Below are 27,607 nucleotides of genomic sequence, written 5' to 3'. Positions count from 1 at the left end.
ACAATCAAACAGCAGAGATTTGGGCTATATAAAATATATATTATATAGCCTCTATGTTTGTGGTTACATTTGAACATATACTACTTATATATCCACATAGTTCTATATTTTATAGTTATATAGTTTATATTTTGCGATGATATAAACAATCAAGCAGTTGAGATGCTATGTACAGTATATCGTTATATTGGTCTTCCATTGGTCGATCAATCTGTTTCGCCCCCATCTCACGCCATTGGTTGAGCCACAGTTGCTGTGTTGAGCTGCAGGAACAAACAGAACAATGTTTTGAAATCACCACAGTGTTTCAACCTGCGAATGGCGCCCTTTTATCTCTCCATATTAAACTGAGACGGGAAGTATTTGAACTAAGAACAACATAACACACATCACCTACCATTAATCATTATATTCCGTGAGATTCCCATCCCCGCTCGCGAGTTTCAAAGTCATTTTTCTGCACCTCCTTTTGGCGACCTTTCACCCTTCCCTCCGCATTAAAAAAAGAATATGGATTGAATGCATAATGACTCTTTTCCTGTGCCGTAAACTTCACGACAGCAAAAGGGCGATAATTAGACCCTCTGTACATGGCAGCGGGCCCAGCAGCCTGAAGTTTGCTTTCAAAATTTCGCTTAAGTTTCGCAAACTTCAAACAGACATGAGCATGAGAAGGAGAGGGAGAAGAATAAATGGATTTGAATGAAGAGAGAGAGAGAGAGGAACAGGAGAGAGATTTTGGACTGCTAGGTCTGGATTTCATTAGAGCCAATTACCTTATCTGTTTCATCTGTGGAGCGACCCGCGGGCGTGCTGGTCCGGACACACGCTAATACACAGACGTATACACACACACACACGCCGAGCATATTCACATACACACGCAAACGCTGCATGAGCACATACCTGAAGCACAAGTACACTCTAAAAAATATGCTGGGTTGTTTCAACCCAAATTTGGGTCAAATATGGAAAAACCCAAATGTTGGGTTAAAAATGTCCTTAAAAAATGTAATGTTGAAAGTGAAAGTTGAAGTTGGGTTAGAATTTTAAATGATATTTTTAACCCAACATTTGGGTTTGTCCATATTTGACCCAAATTTGACAAATTTTTAGTTAAAAATGTAATTAAAAAATTTACTGTTGAAAGTGAAAGTTGAGTTAAAATTTTAAATTACATTTTTAACCCAACATTTGGGTTTGTCCATATTTGAAAGAAATTTAACAAATGTTGGGTTAGAAATGTAATTAAAAAATGTACTGTCAAAGTGAAAGTTGAAGTTGGGTTAAATTTTTAAAATGACATTTTTAACCCATTTGGGTTTGTCCATATTTGACACAAATTTGGCAAATGTTGGGTTAAAAATGTTATTTAAAAAATTACTGTTGAAAGTGAAAGTTGAAGTTGGGTTAAAATTTTAAATTACATTTGGGTTTGTCCATTTGACTGAAATCTGACAAATGTTGGGTTAAAAATGTTATTAAAAAATTTACTGTTGAAAGTGAAAATTGAAGTTAGGTTAAAATTTTAAATGACATTTTTAACCAAACATTTGGGTTTGTCCATATTTGACCCAAATTTGGGTTAAAACAACCCAGCATTTTTTAGAATGTATCTGCAGGAAGAGAAGAGCCAACACGCTTTACTGCCGTACTTTAGTTTACTCAGTGCCATGTCAGATTATTTGTAAGATGGAAATGAGAAGAAATAAAGTGTGTGTCTCTCTTCTGAGAACAAGTTTATTTGTGTAATGTTCTTCAGTGAAGGTGTTGATCTTTCCACTCGGCAGCATCTGAAGTGTCAGTCAAGGCTATACAAACACAACAAACCTTATTCGAAGAAAAATACGACTGCGTTTTACTGCTCAAAATGCCACTTTTAATTATTTTGTATATTTAAATATTAAGTGTTACATTTTGTTTGTTTTTTTAAGAAAAACGAGTGGTGCTTGCCTATGCACAACCCCGATTCTCTTATATATAGCTAGCGATACGATATATGGAGATTTCTCAAAGCATGCCGCAAAACAGTTATGATTTGATTAGATTCAGGGGCTTATGATTAATTTTGTCATAGTATGTGCCTATTCACAACCATATTTTTTTATTGGCTCACAAATGCAACCAACATGTACCATAAACATTTAATTGAACTCTCTGAAAATTGCAACTCCCACATTAGACATTGACAACATAAAACACACTTTAGTTTTTGAAAATACACTGTAAAAATGAAAACATGCTTTTCCATGACTTCATTTGAAATTGATTGAAATTACCAATATCAATTAGTCTAATATTTGAATACTTGATTATTTTGATTATTATTTTGATACTTTTGATAATATTGGATATACTTGTTTATAATATAGACTACACAATGAGGCACTCTAGGTGTTGAAAAACACATTTATACAGAAAAATAAGGCCAACATGAGTGTCAAAATAAAAGTGCATCTTAAAAATATATATCTTTTTTTTTTTTTTTAAATGTATGTGATGCATTGTTAGGTCATTTGATCAGTGCATATCGATATATTAAGTTCACACAAAAATGCATATTCACTCACCCTCAAGTTTTTCCAAACCTGTACGAGGAATAAAATACTATGGAGGTCAACGGGCCTATTGTTTTAGTTACCGACATTTTTCAAAATATCTTTTTCTTGTGTTCAGCAGAAGTAAGAAACTCTACAGATTCGGATCAACTTGATGGTGTGTAAATGAGAACAGAATTTGCATGTTTGGGTGAACTGTCCCTTTAAGACATCGCTCTCCTAATTCATACTTTACCTCCTCAAATATCTGTCCATCGCACTGATTCAGCTGAAGGACGCATAACGAGCCAACCAGTGAAGAAGACAGAAGAAAATAAACACAGAGGAAAGAGTGGGCTCGCTAACCTCCACAGACGTCCACTCATGCGAGAGGTAATTCTGTGTAATGAATCGTGACACAATCAAACCGAAGCGACCCAGAGAATGGCGTGTTTAATTGGCTCCCCATTCAGGAAACTGCTAAGATAAACACAGTGCGAGCGATAACGTCTGATGCCGTGACAGGTCGTGCAACACAACACACACGATGCGGATTCTCCACAGCGACGCCACTTTTTCAATTCAAAGAGCTGAACGCTACACCAAATACAGTGATTACTGCCCGAAAAAAACAAACACTTCCCAACCCGAAACCTCTGAGGAGATTCACTGCCACGTTTGATTAATGGGGCTGAATATGAGAGGAGAACAAACCGCATACTATATGTGAACAAAGACCTATTGCACTGGAGACGGATGGATGGGGGGAAACAACAACTTAAACCAGTTAAAGGTCCCCTGACATGAAATTTTCACTTTCTGAGGTTTTTTAACATTAATATTAGTTCCCCTTGCCTGTATTTGGTCCCCTCGTGTCTAGAATTTTCAATCGGTGTAAACCGAGCTTTGGCTATCTTTCTCTTCTCTGCAACTCAGACGCGCTGATCTTAAATCTCCCCGTATGACGTCATAACGAGGAAAGGTTACCTCCCCTTTCTCTGCTTTGCCCGTACAGATGAGAAAACGAGCTAGGAGGAAGACACAATGCATCTTATTTATGTGTAACTTCCTGAAGGTCTTAGAGCCAGACCGATATATCGGCCGATATTTGGCATTTTTCAAACTATCGGTATCGGCAGTTATAATGGCCGATTAATGAATATTTCAAAAGTAAAATAAAAACGGACGAAACACGCTTGAACCATGTCATGAGTGTTGGAGTTGTATAGTTTGTCCACCAGAGGGCACTCTACACTGTCCCTGTTGGCAACACTCGTTGAGTTGGTCACGATACATTGCTTGAATAACAATTAAAAGAACATCCCCATCAGTTCTCTAAACTCAAATAACAGACTGATCTCATGAAGTAGCGTGTGTATGACACGCCAATTCGTATTTCCATTTTTGGCGTACTATCAAGACGCATAATCGCTTTTCAGCGTGTTTATGAACGCTGTTGACTTAACGTTATTACTGTATATACAGTATATAAATATATGACTTACCTCAACCCCGTCCTTAAACCTAACCGTCACTGGGGTTAATGGCATTTATGACTGTTCCTTAAAAAAAGATCGCTCCCCAGATGTAGATCTACATTTTGCTTCGTTTCGCGCGGACATTTGACGGCGTGTACAGACACGCGGAATCACTCGGACGTTAATGGCGCAGACATACACGCATACACGTGGATACACGCGGATAGCTCAAAATGCGTAGAGATAACACGTCACTTGACTCGAAAGTGGCGTGTATGTTTACGCAAAAGTCATGATGTCATGTTGAAAATAAGCATGACACAATTTGTGACTATCATGTCCAGTTTTGCTGCTGTTAAATAAGCCGAGAGTGAAGCGGAATTAGCTAGTAATAGTTGCGTTACGTTGTTACAGTGTAGTTGACTGACTGTCCTTTTAACTTTTGACAATGTGACTGAAGTATTTCTTTAATAGCGCGTGACAGTTATAGCAATGAGACGCATCATCTCTCCTCGGCCTGTTATATTGAAAATGTATGTTTTACAATTTGCAGTATGACGTTATCCATTGCTAAATTATGGCTCATCATAGACTAGCTAACCATAAAGCTAGCTAATGCCACTATCATCAGTCTGTTCTGTTGTGACAATAATAGAAACAAATTTTTTTTTAAATGCATTATCATTTTATTTTAGTTAAAACTCATAAATAATTACAAATAACTAATGTTAGGGAAATCTGTTAATGCTTTGTTGCACGTTTCTGAAAAAAAAAAAACAATAAAAAATATCGGCCGATATATCGGATTTTAAACCAACAAATATTTGTTTTTGTATCGGCCTTAAAAATCATTTATCGGTCGGCTCTATGAGAGAGAGAGAGAGAGAGCTGTGTCTAAAAGTTTTTCACCACCACCGTCACTACAAATGACTATGAGTTCTGATGGTTTCCATGTGTGGCGAGTCCAGCGCTCTGTCCGATGTCATATCCTGTTCCAGGCTGGATGTGCTGCAAGGGTCTGGCGTGTCACTCTCTGAGAGGGGGAGTCTGGGTAATGATGGCCGTAGACCCTGCAGGTGTGCAGCTCTCCTTCCAGACACACATACCAGTGGCAGAATGTAATAATAATAAAGCCAATGTTTGCCCCTCTGGATCTGATCTTCAGAGGCTTTTCTTACATAAAAAAACCCTGAATGTCATGCAGAACACCTGGATTTAAACAATGCATTAAATGAAATGAGTGCATGATATATCGATTTAAATGAACAATAAATATAAAAATAAATGATCACATTTTTACTGCCATATTTTTCATTTCTGGGGTGTTTCTGTCGCCCTCGGTGGCATTTTTGCCTTGAGACCCATTCATTTCCGACACCGATACACACGTTTGCTTAGCTAGCGTGGGTATATTACACACAGTCTATGTATTGTAAGCAATGTGTTGATGCATATATGTACTGTATGTTTGAGATATGTGTTTGTGAATGCATTTTATATTTAACGTATCGTTTTTTTAAAATATATATATAAAGTAATGTTTACAAATTCATATGAATAGAGGCCAGTTTGAGACTGGTTTGGTGGCTGGTGGATATTACACATCTGATATCTGAATTGTTTGATTGCATATTGGTTGATTGCAAGTCTCTACAGTGTTTAAAACCTACTTTCCACAAGTTCTGTGGTTTTGCGTTTGTGTGCACAACTTTAAGCGTACAACTTTAACACTCACATATACCGTAGATGCTAACAGATATGGACGAAAAGTAGTTACAAAAGTCCAATTTTGAAAAGGGTCAGTTTTGATTTCTGTTGATTTAAAGGAGAAATGAACCTTTGGTCTAATAAAACATCAGTACCTAGTTGACCGTTCTCTGAGATTTGTTTTCATGATAATCGGACGTAAAGGGTTTTATCTAAAAACGCTAGTAATGGGGGCATTGACTAAGTAAAAAGAAATCGCTTGTTTATACCACTAACAAGGCTCAAAATAGCCCCACACTAACACAGTAACATAATGAGGGTCCGTACATGCAAAACGAAGCATTGAGAACTGTGTAAGTGTACAGACCGTTTAATAAAGACAGTCAACTTCGTAGAGCCATCTTTGGAAAACAGTCTCGACTAGTCAAACCACGAACGACGTGCTAAGTGAGCTGAACTGTATGAACGGCGTTCGGGGATCGACTTATCGAGACTGTTTTTTCTAAGATGGCTCCTGTCTGTATACACGAAGTGAACTGCCTTCATAAAGTATCTTCTTATTAAACGGTCTGTACACTTACACAGTTCTCAATGCTTCGTTTTGCATGTAGGGACCCTCATTATGTTCCTGTGTTAGTGTGGGGCTATTTTGAGCCTTGTTAGTGGTATAAACTAGCGATTTCTTTTTACTTAGTAAATCTAGCGTTATACACTGAACAGTTTTTGGAGATAAAACTGTTTACAATCGATTATCATGAAAACAAATCTCAGAGAACGATTGACTAGGTACCGATGTGTTATTAAACCAAAGGTTCATTTTGCGCTGGAGTTCTCCTTTAAGTGCTACGTTTTTTTTACGTTTCATTAACTAATCCAGACATGCGATCTGTTGACTTTGCATGAACCTTAAGTGATGCTGTCAGTTAAAAGGTTGAGGTGTGTGTGTGTGTGTGGGTGTGGAAGTAGAGGGTCACTACTGGTTCACTCCAAACCACAGCTTCATCCACCTGAGCAAACAGGAAAGAGGTGTGTGTGTGTGTGTGTGTCACAGAGAGACGGATGAGGACAGAGGGGTTATGACAGACAGACGGAGGACGAAGAGAAACGACTGTTACAGGAAGTCACCAAACTCTCTGAGCAAAAGTCCCAGCCTAGTCGTTTAAGGATGTTTTCCCTGGAAACATCAGAAACATTTCAGTGACGGACTATTTTTACCTCATATTTGTATGATTCCTTAAAGCCTTGGTGATCTGCTGGTGTTTGAAGGACTCAACCTGATCCACCAAAAGCAAACCACAACCATCTAAGCAATTGCCCCTCCCTAGTTACTGTTGCTACGCCCGTCAAGCTTTCGTGGCTGGCACATCAATTATAGTGTGTATGCACCGGTGTCAGACATTCCCAATCAGATAATTAGTCATTTCTGGCGAACATGTGAAATATCTGAGAGAGCAAGACAAAAGGGACTGCAGGATCCCATTCGAGGGATATATCCACGACATAATATGCAACCGATTAGAGAATAATTTCTTAAAAATTGAAGCCAAAGCCTGTAGTCCCAGCACAAGCAGCACCGCCTCATTCAAATGGGAAACACACAAATTGAGGAACAGCTATGCTCGTGCACAGCAGGGTATGTGAAATGTGAAAATAATCCTAATAATTATAAATCAAACAGCTTATCCATAAATCTTGTGGAATAACACGAACACTGGAAGAGCCGCGATCGGATTGGGTTAAAGTTGCTTAGTCAGGGGTAGGCCGTCGATTAACAAAATGCTGAAATATATTTTAAAGTATGTCATTGAGCCTCTTTACTCGTATTATTTTACGTTAAAATATATGCATTATGAACAAAGAACCGTCAATTTTTCCAAGCAATAGGTGTTTTTGTTAATCCTGTCGACATTTAGTTGTGAATGGGTCTCCCACACTGCTTTATCACGCTCATCATTTCTCCCCTCGGCTTTTAGATTTTCGGGAAGGAAAAAAGATTCACTTCCCCGTCCAAACTTTGAGGATACCGGATATCAGATTTGCACAATCCGGCATACGTACAATGCTTTGGCATGTTTCCCTCGCTCGAAAGCTTGCCAGACCTCCCGCACCTAGTTACGGTTGCTAAGACACGATTGGCCAGTTGTGGTTTTTTGGGCGTGGCTTAGCGAAGGTTCAATTCCTCATGGACAAAATCAAGTCCCGCCCCATTTCATCTGATTGGAGAAGCCGTCACTCAGATCATTTGGGAGCAGACGTCAGTGGGCTTAATTGAGGCAACAAGTGAAGGAAAACAGGCAAGATCCACTCAATATAAGAAAAAAAATGTCAAAATCGGGATTAAAAAAAACAACAACAAAAAAAGGATACCGGCATCAAAAACTCCCTCTTTTTTTTTTGCCCATTTTAAAAAATTTTACTTAAAAAAAGGCAGAATTGCAGGATATAAACTTGCAAAACTGAGGAATATACGCTGTAAAAATAAATATGCTTTATCTAATCAATAAAATTGTGGCAACAGATTACAAGCAATATTATTTATTAAATTGAACAAATTAGAAGTGAGTAATAGTTAATCAAATTAACATTCTAATTAGTTCTAATTTGTACAATTTAATTTATAATATTGCGGTTAATTTTTTTTTTTTTAACCCAAACGTTGGGTGAAAAATTTAATGAAAAAATTTAACCCAGTGGCTTGGTTTGTCCATATTTGACCCAAAGCTGTATTAAAACAACCCAGCATTTTTTTAGAGTGTATTAAAGCCGATAAATAATGCATTATTTCCTTCAGCTGAGACACTTCAGATGCGCACTGTTCACCATGATGGTTTTTAATTGCTTTTTAATTGGAATCACTTCAAAATGACAAATTTGGATTTAAATGTATTAACCAATATATCAGTTATCGGCTTTCAATTATAAGGAATTATGGGTTATCGGTATCGGCCAAAACGTTCACATCAGTGCCTCCCTAAAAGACATCATTCAATTATTTCCTGATAAAGAACCACTGACATTAATTCCTGTTCAGTGTCAAAAATATCAGATTACGAAAGTAAAATGGGTTTGGAACGGCACTTCATGCTTTCCAGCATTCAGATCCAGGACGAAATGACCCAGGCCGGTCAAGACAGAATGAGCAGCAGAGATGTGTGTGTGTTTCTGCAGATGTTTCAATGGCATCCGAGATCCACAGCTCCTCCGTCAGTCAAAGCACAACACACACAGCGGGAGTCCTTTGAGTCCGGCCGGCCGCTGACAGGACGTCAAGACACACACATCTCTGCTTTCATGCTTTTCCTGCACTTTAGTTAACTACAGAAGCACATTTATTTCACACACCAGCCAAAGAGACCCTTGGTATTAAACACAGGCGCCATACCAAACAAAAGTTCACTAACTGTACTGTACTTCAAAGCACTATATTAATAAAAGTAGATTGAAAAATTAGAGATCAATGATGATAAATATGGACACGTGACCCGAAAGCTTACATTTTATTGGTCGTTGACTAAACGGAATGGTGCAAAGGACATTTTTTTCTTTGTCGGGATGAATTGGATCATTTAAAATATCCTCAGCAAGGCGGTATTGATTTGATCAAAAATACTGTAAAATTGTGAAATAATATTACAATTCAAAATGGCTGTTTTCTATGAGAATATATTGTAAAATGTAATTTATTCCTGTGGTCAAAGCATCATTACTCCAGTCTTCAGAAATCATTCAAACATTTCTGATTATTACCACTTTTATGGAAACTGAGATTCATATCTTTCAGGATTGAATAGAAAGTTAAAAAGAACAGTGTTAATTTGAAATATAAATTATAAATGTCTTTACTGTCACTTTTGATCAATTTAATGTGTCCTTGATGAAGATCCCACACGTTTTTTACTGTATATTCTCTTAATACCGTGTGTTTAAACTCCACTAACCTGTACATGTTCAACTATAGGATCGTGTTCCTCAAGGCAGAAAGATTTCCTGTACAAACCCAGAAAATTGAATTTTGGAGCCAAATTGGATTTGTGAATTTTTCCCCTATAAATAAATACATCCAGAAATGTTTGCGGTGAAGTCCACCTTATTGTTGCTCTTTTCTTAGCCGTGTTGCTCTAGAGGAGTTTTTCCACCCTCTGGTTCCTGGACCTCCAAATCCACATGAAACAAACCCAAATCCTGCTGGATTAGAAACAAAATGCCAATAGAAATAACCAAGACAGAAAGCATAATACCACCCTAAACAACACCAGGCCAAAACTGACTCACAACCTTTCTGGAAAACAATATTTATTCATCATCTCAAAGTTCCTATTGAAAAAAAAAAAAAACAAACGGTAAGAAAAACAGTCGTCTTTGTTTTGTTTTGTTTTTTCGACTAAAAGTTTCATTGGCTTGAGTTTTGACACAGATGGCTGTCACGGTTTAAGGCTTGAAGCAATCCAGTCGTTTCAATCCTGTCGTTTCATATGTCCAACACTAAAGGAGATTCTCATCAAACACCACGTTTGAATTGATTGAGTCAACAAAAACTAAAGTTGCCATTGTCAAATGTAAAAACGCAAGGTGCTTTGCATAGACATATACACTAGACGTCACCTTGGCTACGGCAGTTCATTGGAACGAATGCATCAATAGAGCCGCCATCTTGAAACAGGGGAGCCCCTCCACTTTAATTCATCAGACACAGGTCTAACGGAAATAAAATCACCATAAATCATCATGAATGCGATTTTTCTTGTTTTTTTGGTTTGTTCCAACGGTCAGACATGTATTTATCATTGATTCCAGAAAGATTTTTTTTTTTTTTTTTTTTAAACATTCTTCCTAGTTCAGATTTCATCCGTGAACATCATACGCTGCACAAAAGTCCGCCACCATCAATGAATTCGACGTAAAGGCAGAGATAGCAGCGTTACCTAGCTACTTCCTATGACAAGACCCCTGTTCCAAGATGGCGGCAGTTTTGACGCATGCTTAGAACCCCAAGGTGAGGTCTAGTGTATATGTCTATGGGTGCTTTGAAAGTATGAAAGCTTCGAAATGGTCTTACGTATCCATCAAACATGCAGTGTAAGCGCCCTTAGTCATGCAAAAAGGTTGTGTGTGCTGGGAATTCAAGTGGTTTCATATTTAGAGAGATTTATCTTGTGGAATTATTTCGTAATTTCTTTCACAGCTGGAGTTGCCCATGTTCGAATTGCTGTTTTTCAACTGAGAGCTTAATGAACCAGTTTATCATGGAGGGTTATGCTGTCACAAAGTCACGTCTATCTCTTCATACCACTTCATTCATCTCCACACCGCTCCGTCCAGGTAAGCCAGCTCTATATTTGAGAGAACTGTAAATTGTACTTGTACTGTAAAAAGCATCAGTGGCTGACATTTACAAGGCTCATATTTATCCAAAGCCCCAATAGACGCTTATAAAAACAGGGAGGCTCAATCCAGAAGCACACGAAATGAAACATTAACTCCTCTGAAATGGAAGATCAGTCAAATGAAGCCTATTTGACTTGATAAAGGCCTATTTGACCAGAACACAAATGTTCACCCCGATAAGATGTTAAAAAACATCACAACCAATCGTTCTCCCCTCCGCCGTGTTTCAGAAACAAGGGTATCAATTTGATCCGAGTTTCCCAGTAGTAAATCTGACTTGAGAGGGCGTTCATGTCCAATTTCCGACTAGGAAACTGAGCATTTATGATACTTCGGAAAGCATGTGAATTAAGCGTATTTCACTGAGAATGATGGGAAATGTAGTTTAGTGATGCAAACCTGTGTCTCATAAACTGGATAAACGGCTGTAATCCATCAGCTGGAAGTTGAAGCCTCGCAGGAACCGCCATTGTAGCAGAACTGTTACTGTGCGACGTTCACACCGGACGCGAATAGCGTGTCAAATTCGGGTCTACCGCATCTAGTTTGACGCTTGACCACTTTGTGTTAATTCGCGCATCAGAATCGAAACCCGTTGGCGGCCATCTTTTTTATGTTGTCAGCGGTACTTCCGCCTGTCCCGCGCCCAGTTCGATGACCTGTTGTCCCGCATCAGAGCGATCAGGCAATCATTTTTAATAGTGTTTATGTAAACAAAATGTGCATATTGATGCAAATTTTATTTGTCATTTGCTGGTTTTTGACATAACACTTGGTGAATTGATTTTATTGTGTAGTATTAGTACTTTTTGAACTGGATTCTAACCGTGATCATTTTGGTCTCACTATAATTATGAAATAAAATTTTCATGCCATTTCATCTCTAGTTATGTTGCACTATAAAATCAACAATAATTGATTTAATAATTGACTATAATTACAGTATAATATGTAAAGTCAAGGTGACATAGGCCCACAAAAACTCTTTTAGCTCTAAAACGGTTTGGATAGCTGTTAATATGAGAGTTATGAGAAATTATTTAAGAGAATTAAGTATTGAGTATTTCTCGGACACTTTCATTTTTAAAAAGTAGCTCTCAAATGAAAAGGTTGGAGACCCCTAGTCGGTCTAACCTTACTACGGTCAAGCACTACGGTAAACATCTGCGCTTGTGATGAACTCGGGAAAGCCACAGATTGAGGTTTCAAAAGTCGCAGTTCAAGGGGCAGATTTCCAAAAAACTTCATCTGACACTGAAAAAAAGAGCCTTCCGCTATAATCAAATGCTAGACTGCAATAGCAACCGTCCTGAGCGCCTGATCAAAAAAGCGACGGTCTGAGGAAGGGCTTTCCGTTTGCTCTCTCTCACACACACACACACAGAGGGGATTTGTTCTCCGGCGCTTGATTTGTGGTCACGTTTGAAAGCAGATCTGCTCCGTCTGACCCATGTTAGCAGGAGGGAAATCAATGCACTGATTAGAAGAGCAGATCGAGTTTCTGATTAAAACCACAGCGTGTAAAAAAAAAAAAAAAAAACAGAGCAGGAAGATTCCCAGAATTCCTTTAAATGAGGCGTCAGTGACATCCCAGCCTGATAACGCCACTGATTTGAGTCCTCAAGTTCATGGATCTGACCGTTCCTTGGATGTAAACGCCTGAATGAAAAGTGAGATGAATTAGTCAATGTTCTAGGTGAATGTGAGCGTATCGTTCGTCTATGACTCTTAAGCAGAAGCAAATTAGACGGAGATGTGGCCTGTAGCGGAGAGTATGCATGATTTGGCCAAAAAATAAGTCATATTGTCATTATTTTGATAAATATTGCAACTTTTTTTTGAATTGTGATCTACTGCAACATCTCATACTCCTGCTATGTAGACTATCTTATTGAACAGGGTGTGTGACACATCTCGACTCTTAACCCCTTCGCTGTCACCCCCCTTTTTGAGAATGCACTATTCAAACATAAATGGTTGTAATTCAAGAATGCTTTGGTATATACTCAAGTTTGGTCTTGTTTTAAAGGAAACACTCAGCAGATTATTGCTGAAGTGAAAACACTTCAAAAAATGAAAGTATGGAAAAGTTATAGAAGTGTAAATTTACATTAAATCAAATATACTGTACTATATATTTTTTATTTTATATAAAATATATATTTTACAAAATATTTTTACTCTGAAATTACTATAAAATCAAAGCCATGAATCTAACCAAATTATGTTCCAAATTTGAAGTTCCCTTGAGATTTTGTTTAGGCGTAGTACCAAAAATAGCCACCGGGTGCCATTGAATTCCATTGAATTTAATTGTATACATCCTGCCTTAACAAATTAATAAATTTCTGTCCAAAAATCAGTTCTGTCACAAAATTTGGAACATTGAGACACCGACCTTTCTGACAATATGTGTTTTGTCAAGATTAGAAAAGGTTTTGATCATAAATTATGAAATATAACGATGCCCAAAAGGGGAGGAGCCTGATAAAATAAGTACCGTTTCTATGGTAACGCAACATTCAATTATAAAACCGTTTCACAGGATGAATTCTGAGTTTATAAGTTTTCAAATTATACCTAATTTATGATAACTAAAATATGTGATCTAATAAAAAAGGTGATTATATTTTAGAGGATAATATATATATATATTGTAATTTTAATATTATACTATAATTTATTGAAAAATACTAGATTATATGTTTTATTATTAACTTTTAGCATAAAAACAGAAGTTTCAATGATTAAAAGTGGGTGCGTCAACTTTTTGTGACAGACCTCCTGTTATGATGCAGATTTTTTGAGGTGCACTCTTGTCATAAATTCATCAGTTACTCTTCCTACATAATATTTAACAAAAACAGGGGTAGAATATCTATTTAGAAGTCTTAGACCTTTCCAACAATATATAATTTGTCATAATTAGATTAGGATTTAATAGAAATATAGTGAAGTAAAGTTGGGGACAGTAAAGGAGTTAAGAAAGCACCTAGCAACCACTTCGAATACCCTAGCAACCACACTCAAAACACCGTAGGAATAGGGATACTCGCCTTTGCACACACACCTACAAATGTTCAATGGCTGTCGTCTTGATCACAGTGACAAATTGACAACTAACAGAGATAAGTAAAGATTACATAAGCCGTATCTGCTTCCAATAAAGAGGGACACAATCTAAAAAGCATCTGAAAGACCGAGAGCGGGACGGGCCGAGAGTGAGCCAGTGAAACGCTACCTTGCTGTGGGCTATTTGTGTTAGTAAGTAAGTTAAGTATAACCTCTTTAGCCTCGGCATACCAGAAAAAAACTCATTTTTTGATGTGGCTCTTCAATGAAGAAAAACAAACATGGATGTATTACAGAGGGCAGAGCAGAGTTGATTCCAAGAGATATGTGCGTAATTAGATTCATTCCTTTTTTTAGGCCTTTTATTAAATTATAGGGAGTTTCAACAATATTTTTGTAAACTGAATTCCTCTCTCCTGGGTTTTTTTTAAACATAAGAAATGGGAGACTGCATGATATGGGACGTGTTTCATTTTAAAAGAAAAGAAGACAAGCGTGAGAAAAATGTTTACGGAAAATGTATTAAAACACAAGAAAGTGAGCCAATTAAGTAGGGGAGAGCGGGGCACAACGTAACACTTTTTGACTTTGTCAGTTTGTGTAAATCTACTTCGGGTTTAGAATTTTTTTTCCTCACATTAATTTCCCGCATGTCTTATGTGGTTTTGTTTTATTAATACAGTGTATACTTTTTTTCTTGATTTACCCTGAAAGAATGGAAGTGAAACGTGACAACATGCCCCATAGGTGGGGTACATTAACATCACCATATGACAGCTTAAAATGCTGATCTGATCTAATCAAAAAAATATACAAGTCAAACTAAAATATTTTCTTAGTAAAATACAATTATTAACTTTTTCATATAAAATAATGCATTTTTAAAAAAATTCAAAATATACTAACTTTTGAGTTTGACGACAAACACACCGGAAAACACAGCTATACAGCATAGTTCAATAATTACGGAAACCCTGAACCGCAACCTAAAAAAAAAAAAAAAGTCAGTAAAAAAAAAAATCTTAAAAAAAAAAAAAAAATCTTAAAAAAAAAAAAAAATCTGTAAAAAAAAAAAAATCTAGCATTTCGAGATTAAAGTCGAAATGTTTCGAGATTAAAGTCGAAATGTTTCGAGATTAAAGTCGGAATGTTTCGAGATTAAAGTCGAAATGTTTCGAGATTAAAGTCGAAATGTTTCGAGATTAAAGTCGAAACATTGTGCAGTGCGCGTCCACTGGCTCAGAGCGCGCGCGCGTGTGTGTAAAGTCGAACTGCCATGGATAAACACAAAATAGTAGCTTTTTACTTTTATCTGGGCTTTCAACAAAATTCTACACACGTCACACGTGCTACTGAGGTGTTTTCGTGCTCGTCTAGTCAACACTATCTGGGTCGAGAACACAACAGTAGGCTAACTGTTCGGTCTCCTCTTCCCCGTAAATACGCTCTGGATACATTTTAAGTGCATCAGCATTCTGTATCCAATCATTTGGCCGGATGTGTAGGCATATATGAAAGCGCTATAAATGCCCTATTCATTCATTCATTCATTCATTCATAAAGCTGGATTTCTCCATCCAGTCTGAAAAGTGTTTTCCGTGTTGGTTTTCCTATAGGCTAAAGTCTATTCCGGCGCAGTATATTTTATAACGTCCTATAATGGTAGCCTAATGCTGGTAGATTGGCACCTGTTGAATTTCCTTTGATGAAACAAAACACACACACACACACACATACACAGTGTGAAACTCGCTATCGCGTAGAAGCTGCGCGTGTGTGCTTTCCATTGTCTCACATTGCCGCACACACAGGCATTCATAATGGCCAATAGCGAGTTTCACACACTGTGTGTGTGTGTGTGTGTGTGTGTGTGTGTGTTTTGTTTCATCAAAGGAGACCGAAAAGCTACTATTTTGGGTTTATCCATGGCAGTTCAACTTCACACACACACGCGCGCGCTCTCTGAGCCAGTGGACGCGCACTGTTATGAATGCACAATGTTTCGACTTTAATCTCGAAACATTTCGACTTTAATCTCGAAACATTTCGACTTTAATCTCGAAACATTCCGACTTTAATCTCGAAACATTCCGACTTTAATCTCGAAACATTCCGACTTTAATCTCGAAACATTTCGACTTTAATCTCGAAACATTTCGACTTTAATCTCGAAATGCTAGATTTTTTTTTTTTTTTTTACAGATTTTTTTTTTTTTAAGATTTTTTTTTTTTACTGACTTTTTTTTTTTTTTAGGTTGCGGTTCAGGGCTTCCGTAAATAATTAATCATTCCTGAACATTTACTCTCAGTCTTTATTTACATGTTTCTCTTGTTTTCTCAATAGAACCCATAAAAGTATAGAATATAATAGCATATTTCTAACGCAGTGTGACAACATGCCCCAACAACAGATTGGAGATTAAAATAATATCAGATTTGTCTAATTTTAAATAAACACAAAAAATAGAGATGAAAAATTAACTTATGTTAGAAATGTACTTTTGCTACGGTTAAATAAATTACAAAGATTTCAGACTTTTGGCACAATTTTTTTTCTCTATATAGTGTTGAAATGGCAACTTGTAAATACACCAAGTTTCGTCATGCTAGCATGTGTGGACGTATTTAAAACAAGTGTGTTACAACTAGCCCCGCGTTACGCTGTGTCAATGTGATTTTACATGATGTGTCCCTAAAATAATTAATTTCATTATTTTTTGTCACATTACTTAAGTTTATACTTTTAATTTTACCAGCTAGTAAAAAATGAGCTTTACTCAATGAGCATTTACTATTAGCAAGCAAATGCTGTTGCTTGTTCGTAGTTAGTGCTATTTTTTCCTCTTTTTTCACTACCGTATGAAGCAACACAACAGAAACTTTTCAAAATCCCAACAATACTGGACATTAAACACTATAAATGCTTAAAATAACGCTTAATTTCAACATTTACTCTCCCCATGCAAACCACGTCGGGAGTTGCAAATCCCTGGCCAAGCTATGCCAACAAAAAATGATTCATGCATCAAGTAAACGTCCAGTTTTCAGATTTAAATGGATTGCATGTTTTAAAATTTGACAAAAGCAAGAAATGTGTTGGGATAGCTCATTTCGATTCACAAAACTTTAGTGGGAGTTTTAATAAGTGAGTCCTTAGCATATTCGATACGCTTAAGACGGATCGGCATAGATGAGATGCAGTCGTGCGATTGGCTGAGAGACCGAGGACGTGTTTTTGATGGAGTGGGGGAGGTGAAAGTGACCTAACCTTCATCAGAGCTGAATGGATGAAGATCTCTTTGGACTGGAGTCTGCCTCCCATCCACAAAACGTCTCTCCATCAGCCTGCAGATAAAACTGTAGTCTTTTGAACTCCAGGAGTGAGTTCCCCCTCCTCCAGGGGTCTTATCTCCCATAACTTGAGAGGGAGTGCTGATCCCTCAGAGGGGTTGAGATAACAGTGCGGACCGTAAGAGCAATCCGCCTGACAAACTCATAAACCAGCTCCACTAAAGGCTCATTCATCTTTCTCTACATGAGCCGTGAGTGTGCATGCTGGTGCACTGAATTCCACAGTGCAGGACATTTATAACTTAAAAGCACTCGTTTTATCTCTGTCATCATGTCGCTCCGTACCTGCACTCAAAAAAATGATTAACTTGCTTTATTTCAGCATTATGCAATTCTGTTATTCCAATTGAATGTACTTACAATGGGTCAACTTAATGTTTTAAAGGGATAGTTCACTTTGAAATAAATTTTTGGTTGTTTTATCTTATCTCAAGGGCATCCAAGATGTAGGTGTCTTTGTTTCCGCAATAGTGATATTTTTAGGTCAAACCGTTCTTGTCTATCAGTCATATAATGGAGGTCTATGGTCACCACCTCAAAGAGCATGCACAGAGAAGTCCAAATTAAACATGATTTAATGATTTGTGAATGTAAGTGCACATTGATGGCCTAAGACACGAAACGAGCGGTTTGTGTGAGAAAACGAACAGTATTTATATCGTTTTTACCTCTTGTAAACACAGCCGCATCCAAGTGATCTGGTGAGTTAAATTTACGTTTTTTGCTCATTTTAAATGGTTAACTTTTAAGGAGTTCATTTTATTAATTATTACTCAATTCTATTGTTAAATTGAATCAATAATAGCGCTTGTAATGCACTTTTTTTATTAGATAAAGTGTATTCATTTTTACAGTGCAACCAAAGTTTACCCATTCTAGTCATCAGGGCTGGGTATTGAGACAAATTTCACAATTCGATTTCGATTCACAATCTTGTAATTCGATTTGATTTCGATTACGATTCGATTCAATATCGATTATTTTGGATATCAGTTACAATAAATGGCAATTTTTCTCAAGGGAATCAAATCTCTTAACTAATGCTGTAAACTATGGGAGTCTAGTTGTAGCCTATAGACTTCATTAACCTAATATGAAGGCAATAATGAACTGTTTTGTAGCTATACAAACACTTAAATTACACTTTTATTTATTTTTATAATAAGAAGATTATATGAAATATAAACATTTAAATGGTGGCTGTCATAAAAACTTGCCAGATTTATTCAAATATGCATTAAATATTGAAGAACATTATCTGACTGAGTTATCTGACTAACGAGTTTATGTGGGTTTTCTGAGGTAAATATGACAATACATTGATTACAAGCTGTTTAACTGACGTCTTTCCACGTTTTTTTTTTGGACGCGCGCAGCCACGATACAATGTCCCTTTCATTCAAATAGAACAGGATGACTAATCGATTTTTGAGATTTAAGAATCGATATCGGTTCGTAAAAATGAGAATCGATTAATATCGAGAAATCGATATTTATTACCCAGCACTACTAGTCATCATGATAATCTGCACAAATGAACAAAAATTTGATTCATTTTGAAGCGATCTCTAGATTCGTTTTACGTTTTGCGGCACGTTCGAACTTCAACAAGAACCAACAAGGTTTGTTAAATGAACTTTTTGAAACTTCAAAGTTGCGTAGCTATCAAATGGAGGGACAGAAATCTCTCAGATTTCGTTAAAAATGTCTGCATTTGTGTTCTGAAGATGAACGAAAGTCTTACTTGTTGACTTTATGGGTTAGTAAATGATGACAGATTTTTAATTTTTTAGGTGAACTGTCCCTTTAAAATGCTGGTGTCATTCACCTGCTCTCGCTCAAAACCAAAAGAAAAACTCACATACACTGATTCCCAGCTTTAATACGAGCCTTTTGACAGCTGTACCCCAGAGCAGCGATCATAAGTTTTTTCCTTTTTCATTTATAAACAGCGAAATGTTTTGATTACTCGTCTAGTGGCTGCAGCCATGTTATTGTAGCCTTTAAAATTCACAGTGATAAAAACTCATGCTGACTTTTTAAAGAATCAACCTGTTAGACTTCATTACGAGTATTTTCAGTTCTGTCAGTCATTGTGAAAGAAAGAAACGGGGAGCAAAAGTTTGCGGTGGTCTGCCCCGAGCGCGCGGCTTATTGCGTCATTTATCCTGTAAAACTCAATTTTCTCCATCAGTGTTGAAGCCATTACTGTTGCCTAACCGAACAAAGCCACGTATTATAGTAGACGGGTCTCTCCCAGATTATTTGGCCTGCATGAACAATCGGACGGCACCAGGAAAGCAGACTCGCTGAGATACACACACCGCCGTGGAAAGCTCCATCAGGCCTGTTTGAGTCCAGGGTGGTCTGTTTTATACTCTCACGCATCGAGTCTTTCCCTTTATCCCGCTGCCAATGCTGTCCCACACCGCCCATGCGGTAATAATGTACGGAAAGAATAACAGCCACGATCCATTACCGTTTCATACCCGAACGCCTGCGCACACACGAAGAAGAAACCAGATTCACACACTGTCACACATGCACAAGTCTTTACTATATCACTTTGCGCACAATTTCCTGCCAACAGGTGGACTGCGTAAAAATCACACATATTTTTCTCCTTTAAATGATGCAACTGGTTTTGCTTACTTTGGAAATCATCCAAGAGATGTATTTTAAATCAACAGCTCACCTACTTTTTTTTAATGTCATTCCAGATCCCTATGCCACAATATATTTTCTATTCAATGGCAATTTATAGAGTGGTGAGTGGTGACCATGTCTGTCACAGTCCTAACAGGACAAAAACATCATAAAAGTTGATATCAAGAATTTATTTGTTTACTACTAGTTGAAATTCCAATTTCACATATCAGAAATACAATTATTACTAGTACAAACCTTTATTTCTGATATAAAGAATTCAACTGTTACTAGTTGAAATGTCTATTCTTGATATCCACAATTGAATTGCTACTATAGTAACAATGTTCATTTTTGATATCAATAATTCAATTTTTACTAGTGACAATTTTAATTTCTGATATACTAGTAAGAAAGCCATTTTAGATATCTGAAATAATATTTATATCAGAAATACATTTTCAGATATCAATATTTTTTACTAGTAACAATTGAATTGTTGACATCAAGAATAGACATTTCAACTAGTGACAATTTAATTATTGATATCAGGAATTCACATTTTTACTAGTAACAATGTAATTATTGATATCAAAATGTATATTTCTACTAGTAAAAAATCAATTATTGATATCAACAATTCATTTTTAATGGCAGCCTATGGTGACATTTCACTAGTGAAAATACAATTACAGATATCAGCAATTAAATTGTTGATATCAAAAATGTAATTGTTGATATCAAGAATTCACATCCTGGAAATGAATAAAAGCTAAAACGGCTTGCCATAGGCTGCCATTTAAAATGAATTGTTAGATTTTTTACTTGTAGAAATATCATTTTTGATGTCAATAATTACATTGTTACTAGTAAAAATGTGAATTCCTGATATCAACAATTAAATTTTCACTGGTTGAAATGTCTATTCTTGATATCAACAATTCAATTATTACTAGTAAAAATGATCATTTTTGATATCTGAAAATGTATTTCTGATATCAATATTATTTTAGATGTCTAAAATGGCTTTCTTGCTAGTAACAATCACATTCATGATATCAGAAATTAACATTGTCACTAGTGAAAATTTAATTATTGATATCCACAATTGAATTGCCACTTTAACACTGTTCATTTTTGATATCAAGAATAGACATTTCAACTAGTAACAGTTGAATTCTTGATATCATAAATAAAGGTTTTTACTAGTAATAATTGTATTTCTGATATGTGAAATTGGAATTTCAACTAGTAAGAAATCTATTCTTGATATCAACAATTCGTTTTGAATGGCAGCTTATGGTGACATTTCACTAGTGAAAATACAATTGTTGATATCAAGAATTACATTTTTAATATCAAAAATTTAATTGTTGAATTCATATCCTGGAAATGAATAAAAGCTAAAACGGCCTGCCATATTTTGAGAGCTTCAAATCTTTAATCTGTTCTACAGGAAAAGATAAGCAACACATTATAGTCTATTGGACTATTTTTTGTCTTTAATTTTAGCATGACTGACTGGAAAAAAAAAGATTATGCAAAGTATCTGAGTTTAACGGATTATTTAAAAAAATAAGAGTGGACTTATTTCTATGCATCGTCTGTTGATTGGATGTTGAGATGTGGGTGTGGCTTTCAAACGGGGCGGGGTTTAAGTGGACACATCAGCGAGAGAGAAGTCTGTCATTTTTCACCAGAAGATCCAGCTATGACATTCTGATTAAATATTACAAAGACAAACGTTTAAAAAATGAAGTGTATCCAGATGCATTGAACATTTCATGTCAACTTTTAGCCTATTAATTTCTTTTTTCTTTTTGTTTCTTGTTATAAAAGAGCTTCAAATATTTCCAAACATTGAGTGACCCAGCGGTGGGGTTCATCAGTCTTAAATATATTTCCCTGTGGCCCGTGATGCAGGATTTGTTTCTTGCATTATGAATCTTTAGGGGCACATAATTCTCGACGTGGGCTTTCGGATGACGTCATTTAAGTGATTCGGCCCTATTTCAAAGCATTAAAGCAAACTGTTTTATGCATTTCACACTATTTTATGGCGGTATAACCCTTAACACAGCACAAGGTGAGTCTCACTTTGAGCTTTCCGAACGTGTTGATGTCACATATTTTATGCACAACACAAATTTATTATGTTTCACACCAGGGTTTCTCTGCAGCATATATAGGTCATGCTCAGGGGTGTAAAGTAACGAATTACAAATACTCACGTTACTGTAATTAAGTAGTTTTTTTCAGTAATTGTACTTTTTTGAGTACGTTTAAAATTGTGTAATTTTACTTTTACTTGAGTACGTTTTAAGTGATGTATCGGTACTTTTTCTCCGCTATTTTCCTTCTGTTTGTGGCCGTTACTCGTTACATGCTTGTTTTAATTTTATTTTTATCCATCAACGTGATTGGATCAAGTAATCGGTCTCGTGACTGTCATCAATTCAAATTAAGCATAGAAAACTTACCGCCTATTCCTGCTGTTACTCGTGACTGACTGCTGTGGAAGTGCATTCATCACGCATCAATTCAATCCAGATATCAGCGTCTTCCTCTTATATGCCAAGGTACATTTCTGCTTAATATGACATTTATATAGGCTGGCCTGTCTACATGGCCTAACATTTGGTCTGAGGTTGGGGGAATTGCGAGACGAGTTCATAATGCGGTGAATTCCCGCTCCCATTTACTTCACAATCGAATGACGCGCGTCACGATCTGTGCACTGCCGCGTCTCGCGCTCGCCATGCCGCCAGATTCAGAATCAGTGCACCATGTCGTTAACTTGAACTGCATTACTTAATAAGAAATTAGCACAGCTCGTTAATAAACAGCGTTTTTTGATTGATCCATTATATGATCCGTCTTCATTTGGCAAGTGCCAAGTGCACTTGCGCAAAAACATTTTTCATGCTGAACTGTTTTTTTTTTTTTTGTGGATGCTTCAGAGACTTCGGAGACAAAGTGTGTTTGTTTCTTTTGTAAAAGTTTCCTGGATATAACTTCCCTATTTAATGCACAATTTTCCTTACAAATTATATTATCAGCATTACAATGTGAGTAAATGTAGCCGTGTAAAATGTAAAGGATGATGCCACCCTTCTAGAATTTACATTTTCATTTACATTTAAATTGTAACATATTTAATAGCATATAATAAAAGTGTGTAATTAGTGTTAGCTCACTATCTTAGCCTTTTTCAGTGCATTAGTTGAGGTAATATGATAATATTAGTGATTCTCATTTATCAAAACACTAACATTGGTACCGTTTTGGAGAGAAATTGGGTATTTTTTTATTTTATTTATCCCATCTCTTGGTGTGTGATGCTGAACTATATGAGTTTCTAAAGGTTTTTGAATTATTTGCACAGTTATGAATATTGATATTTTATGTGCAACAATAACATGCTCAGGCCCAGTGGCTTTTCGCCTAATTTTAAATGCTTTCCCCCCCAAATAATATGATTTAAATGGTGATGAGTGTACTGATTTTATGCATTTTAAAAAGATGGATGATAGATATTCTTCAATCTTTCTTACAAAGAACAAAATATAATGTGAATTCCAGTATGTGCATTTTTTTTAATTTATAAATTGTAGTGCACAGTGTTTATTATAAGGGTAAGAATCCGCACCTCAGTACTCACTACTCACTACTCTTGAGTACTTTTAAATAAGCTACTTTTTTACTCTTACTCAAGTAGTTTTTTGGACAAGTACTTTTTACTCTACTCACACTACATTTTTTGGAATGTAATGGTACTTTTACTTGAGTATGTTTTTTCAGTACTCTTTCCACCACTGGTCATGCTGCAAGAATGTGCTTTCCTTTTTGTGTTTTTCTTCTCTCTCTGAGTAAAAGAAGGGGATAACAAACTTTGCGTGGGACCTCAGTGTTAAGGGATACATGTTTTGTTTGTTTAATGATCAGCTCCACGGCATTTCGAGATTAACCAGGATAATTGTGAGGTGCGCATAAACTGAACATGGGCAGTTTGTCATGAGGGTTTTGGGGGGGTACGGTCTCCAAAAACCTGGATGTTTATGGTTCATGTGCTTCCCTTTTTTCCCAACATTACAATTTTATCAGCTTGACGTTGAACTAATGCGCTCTTACCGTGATAACGTTACATTTGTGGTGTTATCTAGCATAAGGCATTTCACTAACTATTCATGTATCTTTCACAATCAGCAATGTCAACATGGGTGAATGTATATTATGATAATGAAAATGGTTAGAGAACTAAACTGAACAATTTCAGTGTGACGGTAAGATCGTAGGAAGTAACATTACACCCTTAGAAGAAATGGTTCTATTTAGAACCAGAAATGGTTCCATCCCCGCTTCATATATGGTTCTATATAGAACCATTTTTTTGGTAAAAGGTTCTATTGGCCAAGTATGGAACCCCAGGGTTCTATATAGAACCCAGAGGAACCCTTTTTTTAAGAGTGTAGATCCTTTAGAACCTTTTAAGGGTTCCAAATACATAGCGCTGATAGAACCTTTTAAGGTTCTATATAAAACCTTTTCTTCTAAGAGTGTACTGTACTGAACATGTCTGGAAGTGTGTATTATACACAATATGATAGTAGCGGATGAGTGACGTTAGACAGTAGATCTAGTACATAAAATAAAAGTTACATCCTAAAACACTGACTTTTTGATATCCTGAAACACACTTTTGTATTCATTTCATGTCTCATATAGCCTATGTTGTAGTTTATTATTTATTTCAGCAAATCTGAAAACTTAAAACAGCGGAGGTCCCTCCATAATTCAAACGCTCTGCCGATGTTGATCCGCGTATTCGTCCTAAGTCGATCCGATTCACGTTTGGCCTGACGAGCTTCGCAGGTACATTTTTTGTTTTGTTTTGTATATTTATGTGGAGTGTGTGTGTTGTGCTGGATGCAGGAGTGTTTGGTGTCAGCTGCAGTGCCATCGCGAAAGACTGTATATATAAAGGAGAGAGGCTCAGGAGTGTGTTGAGGTGTGTTGTGTTGGAAAGGCTCGGGAGCGTGCATGTACGTCACATCTGAGACTTCACATAGAAATAGGAATACCCGACACAACCCGACAAGTGGATCATTGTAATGTGTGATTACAACCCCTTCACACACAGGCAATAAAAAAGGATTCATTTTAGAAGAAAAGTTACATATAGCACCTTTAAACGAAATCAGTATCAACAAAATCCATCTTACTTTATTAAAATCCTTTTTACAACTGATACAAGTGTGTAATTTCTTGATATAATTTTCCTCTAAGGTTAACTCAGACTGTGGAGTCTCTCCATGGTGAGTGACGTTGTTTTTGTTTCTCCGCCAGAGTCGATCCGTGTGCATGAGCAACATCATTAAACTAAATGACAGGAAGTTTCTCTTCAGGAACCTCGACCACACACATCATGAAGGGTTGAAATAGTCCCAAACCATCCGGAAAGAAAAAATATTGGCAGTTTGTTTGTCAGTCCAGGCCATGCATGTGCCCCAGTCCAGTGCTTGTTTGATCCAGCACACACTTTCAGTCACTTAAGAAAACACTTCTCAGTTCTCATTGTCAATGTCCTCGTCCTCCAAAACCATGAACAAAACTAAATACAACCCAGACTAAATAGGATAAACATAGCTTGTGTTGATCGCAATGCGAGGTGACTTATTGACTGCTGAAAGCATGGAACCAAACCTTCAGCTGATGTTTAGAAAGCACTCCAAGCATTTCTGCTGATGTTTATGCATTTGTAAAATATTCACTTTACTCTCTGTAATGTTAAATATTTTGCATACAGTTTGGCCTCTGTAGTATATAAATAAAGTGATGACAAATAGATTTAGAGAGCATTTTCTCTGACTTCACATTATAAGTGAAGTGAGTGGTTTCTACCACTCCGTATTGGCAAAGTCACTTTAAAGGGGACCTATTATGCCCCTTTTTACCAGAAGTGCCCAGAATGTGTCTGTAAAGATTTAGCTCAAAATACCCCACATATCATTTATTGTAAATGCCCATTTTTGAGTGGAAGGAAAAACGGACTGTTTTCGCGTATGTATCTTTAAATGCAAATGAGCTGCTGTCCTGAGAGGGCGGAGCCTGTACAGCTCGTGTCTTGGTTCGATACTCTATTAAAAACGAACAAATCATCTGTTTGGTTTTGATTATCATCTCTATCGCAGTCATGCTCTCACGACGTTGCAGTTCTTCGTCATCGTGAATGTTTTTTATTTTGCATGCATTTTAAAGCCATATCTATGGAAGCTTGTTTCCGCCACTAAATAAAAAAAAAAAGTAAAAATAATTGCGACTTTTATCTCACAGTTGCGAGATATGAAATCAGAATTGTGAGAAAAGCCGCAATTGTGAGGTATGAAGTCGCAATTCTGAGAAATAAAGTTGCATTTGCGAGATATAAATGAGCAATTCTGAGAAATAAAGTTGCAATTGCGAGATATAAAGTCGCAATTCTGAGAAATAAAGTCACAATTGCGAGATATAGTCGCAATTCTGAGAAATAAAGTCACAATTGTGAGATATAAAGTCGCAATTCTGAGAAATAAAGTTGCAATTGCGAGATATAAAGTCGCAATTCTGAGAAATAAAGTTGCACTTGCGAGATATAAAGTCGCAATTCTGAGAAATAAAGTCGCAATTGTGAGATATAAAGTCGCAATTCTGAGAAATAAAGTTGTAATTGCGAGATATAAAGTTCGCAATTCTGAGAAATAAAGTTGTAATTGCGAGATATAAAGTCGCAATTCTGAGAAATAAAGTTGCAATTGCGAGATATAAAGTCGCAATTCTGAGAAAAGTCGCAATTGCGAGATTTAAAGTCGCAATTCTGAGAAATAAAGTCGCAATTGCGAGATATAAAGTCGCAATTCTGAGAAATAAAGTTGTAATTGCGAGATATAAAGTCGCAATTCTGAGAAATAAAGTTGCAATTGCGAGATATAAAGTCGCAATTCTGAGAAAAGTCGCAATTGCGAGATTTAAAGTCGCAATTCTGAGAAATAAAGTTGCAGTTGCGAGATATAAAGTCGCAATTCTGAGAAATAAAGTCGCAATTGCGAGATATAAAGTCGCAATTCTGAGAAATAAATTTGCAATTGCGAGATTTAAAGTCGCAATTCTGGGAAATTAAGTCGCAATTGTAAGATATAAATTCGCAATTCTGAGAAATAAAGTCGCATTTGCAAGATATAAAGTCGCAATTCTGAGAAATAAAGTCGCAATTGCGAGATTTAAAGTCGCAATTCTGAGAAATTAAGTCGCAATTGCGAGATATAAAAATAGAAAGTTGTGAGGAAAAAAGACAGAATTGAGACTATCTCACAATTCTGACTGTTTTTCTCACAATTGCGAGTTTACATCTCACAATTTTGACTTTATAACACATAATCGCGAGTTAATATCTCG

The 27,607-nt window shown here is 36.5% G+C and overlaps 1 long non-coding RNA gene across 1 annotated transcript in view; it reads left to right on the top strand.

Moving 5' to 3' along the window:
• Positions 1-2,808: 2,808 nt before the first annotated feature.
• The window catches only part of LOC148970858 (uncharacterized), a 50,061-nt gene continuing 25,262 nt past the window's right edge, over positions 2,809-27,607 (top strand). The window contains exons 1-2 of the long non-coding RNA XR_016147317.1: positions 2,809-2,930; positions 10,905-11,041. This is a non-coding gene — a long non-coding RNA (uncharacterized LOC148970858). The remainder of the gene's footprint in view (positions 2,931-10,904; positions 11,042-27,607) is intronic.

The sequence above is a fragment of the Pimephales promelas genome, chromosome 18 (assembly GCF_988280905.1).
Source record: "Pimephales promelas chromosome 18, fPimPro1.hap1.1, whole genome shotgun sequence".
In the NCBI taxonomy this organism is placed as follows: Eukaryota; Metazoa; Chordata; class Actinopteri; order Cypriniformes; family Leuciscidae; genus Pimephales; species Pimephales promelas.
This window is presented reverse-complemented; position numbering and strand designations above follow the sequence as displayed.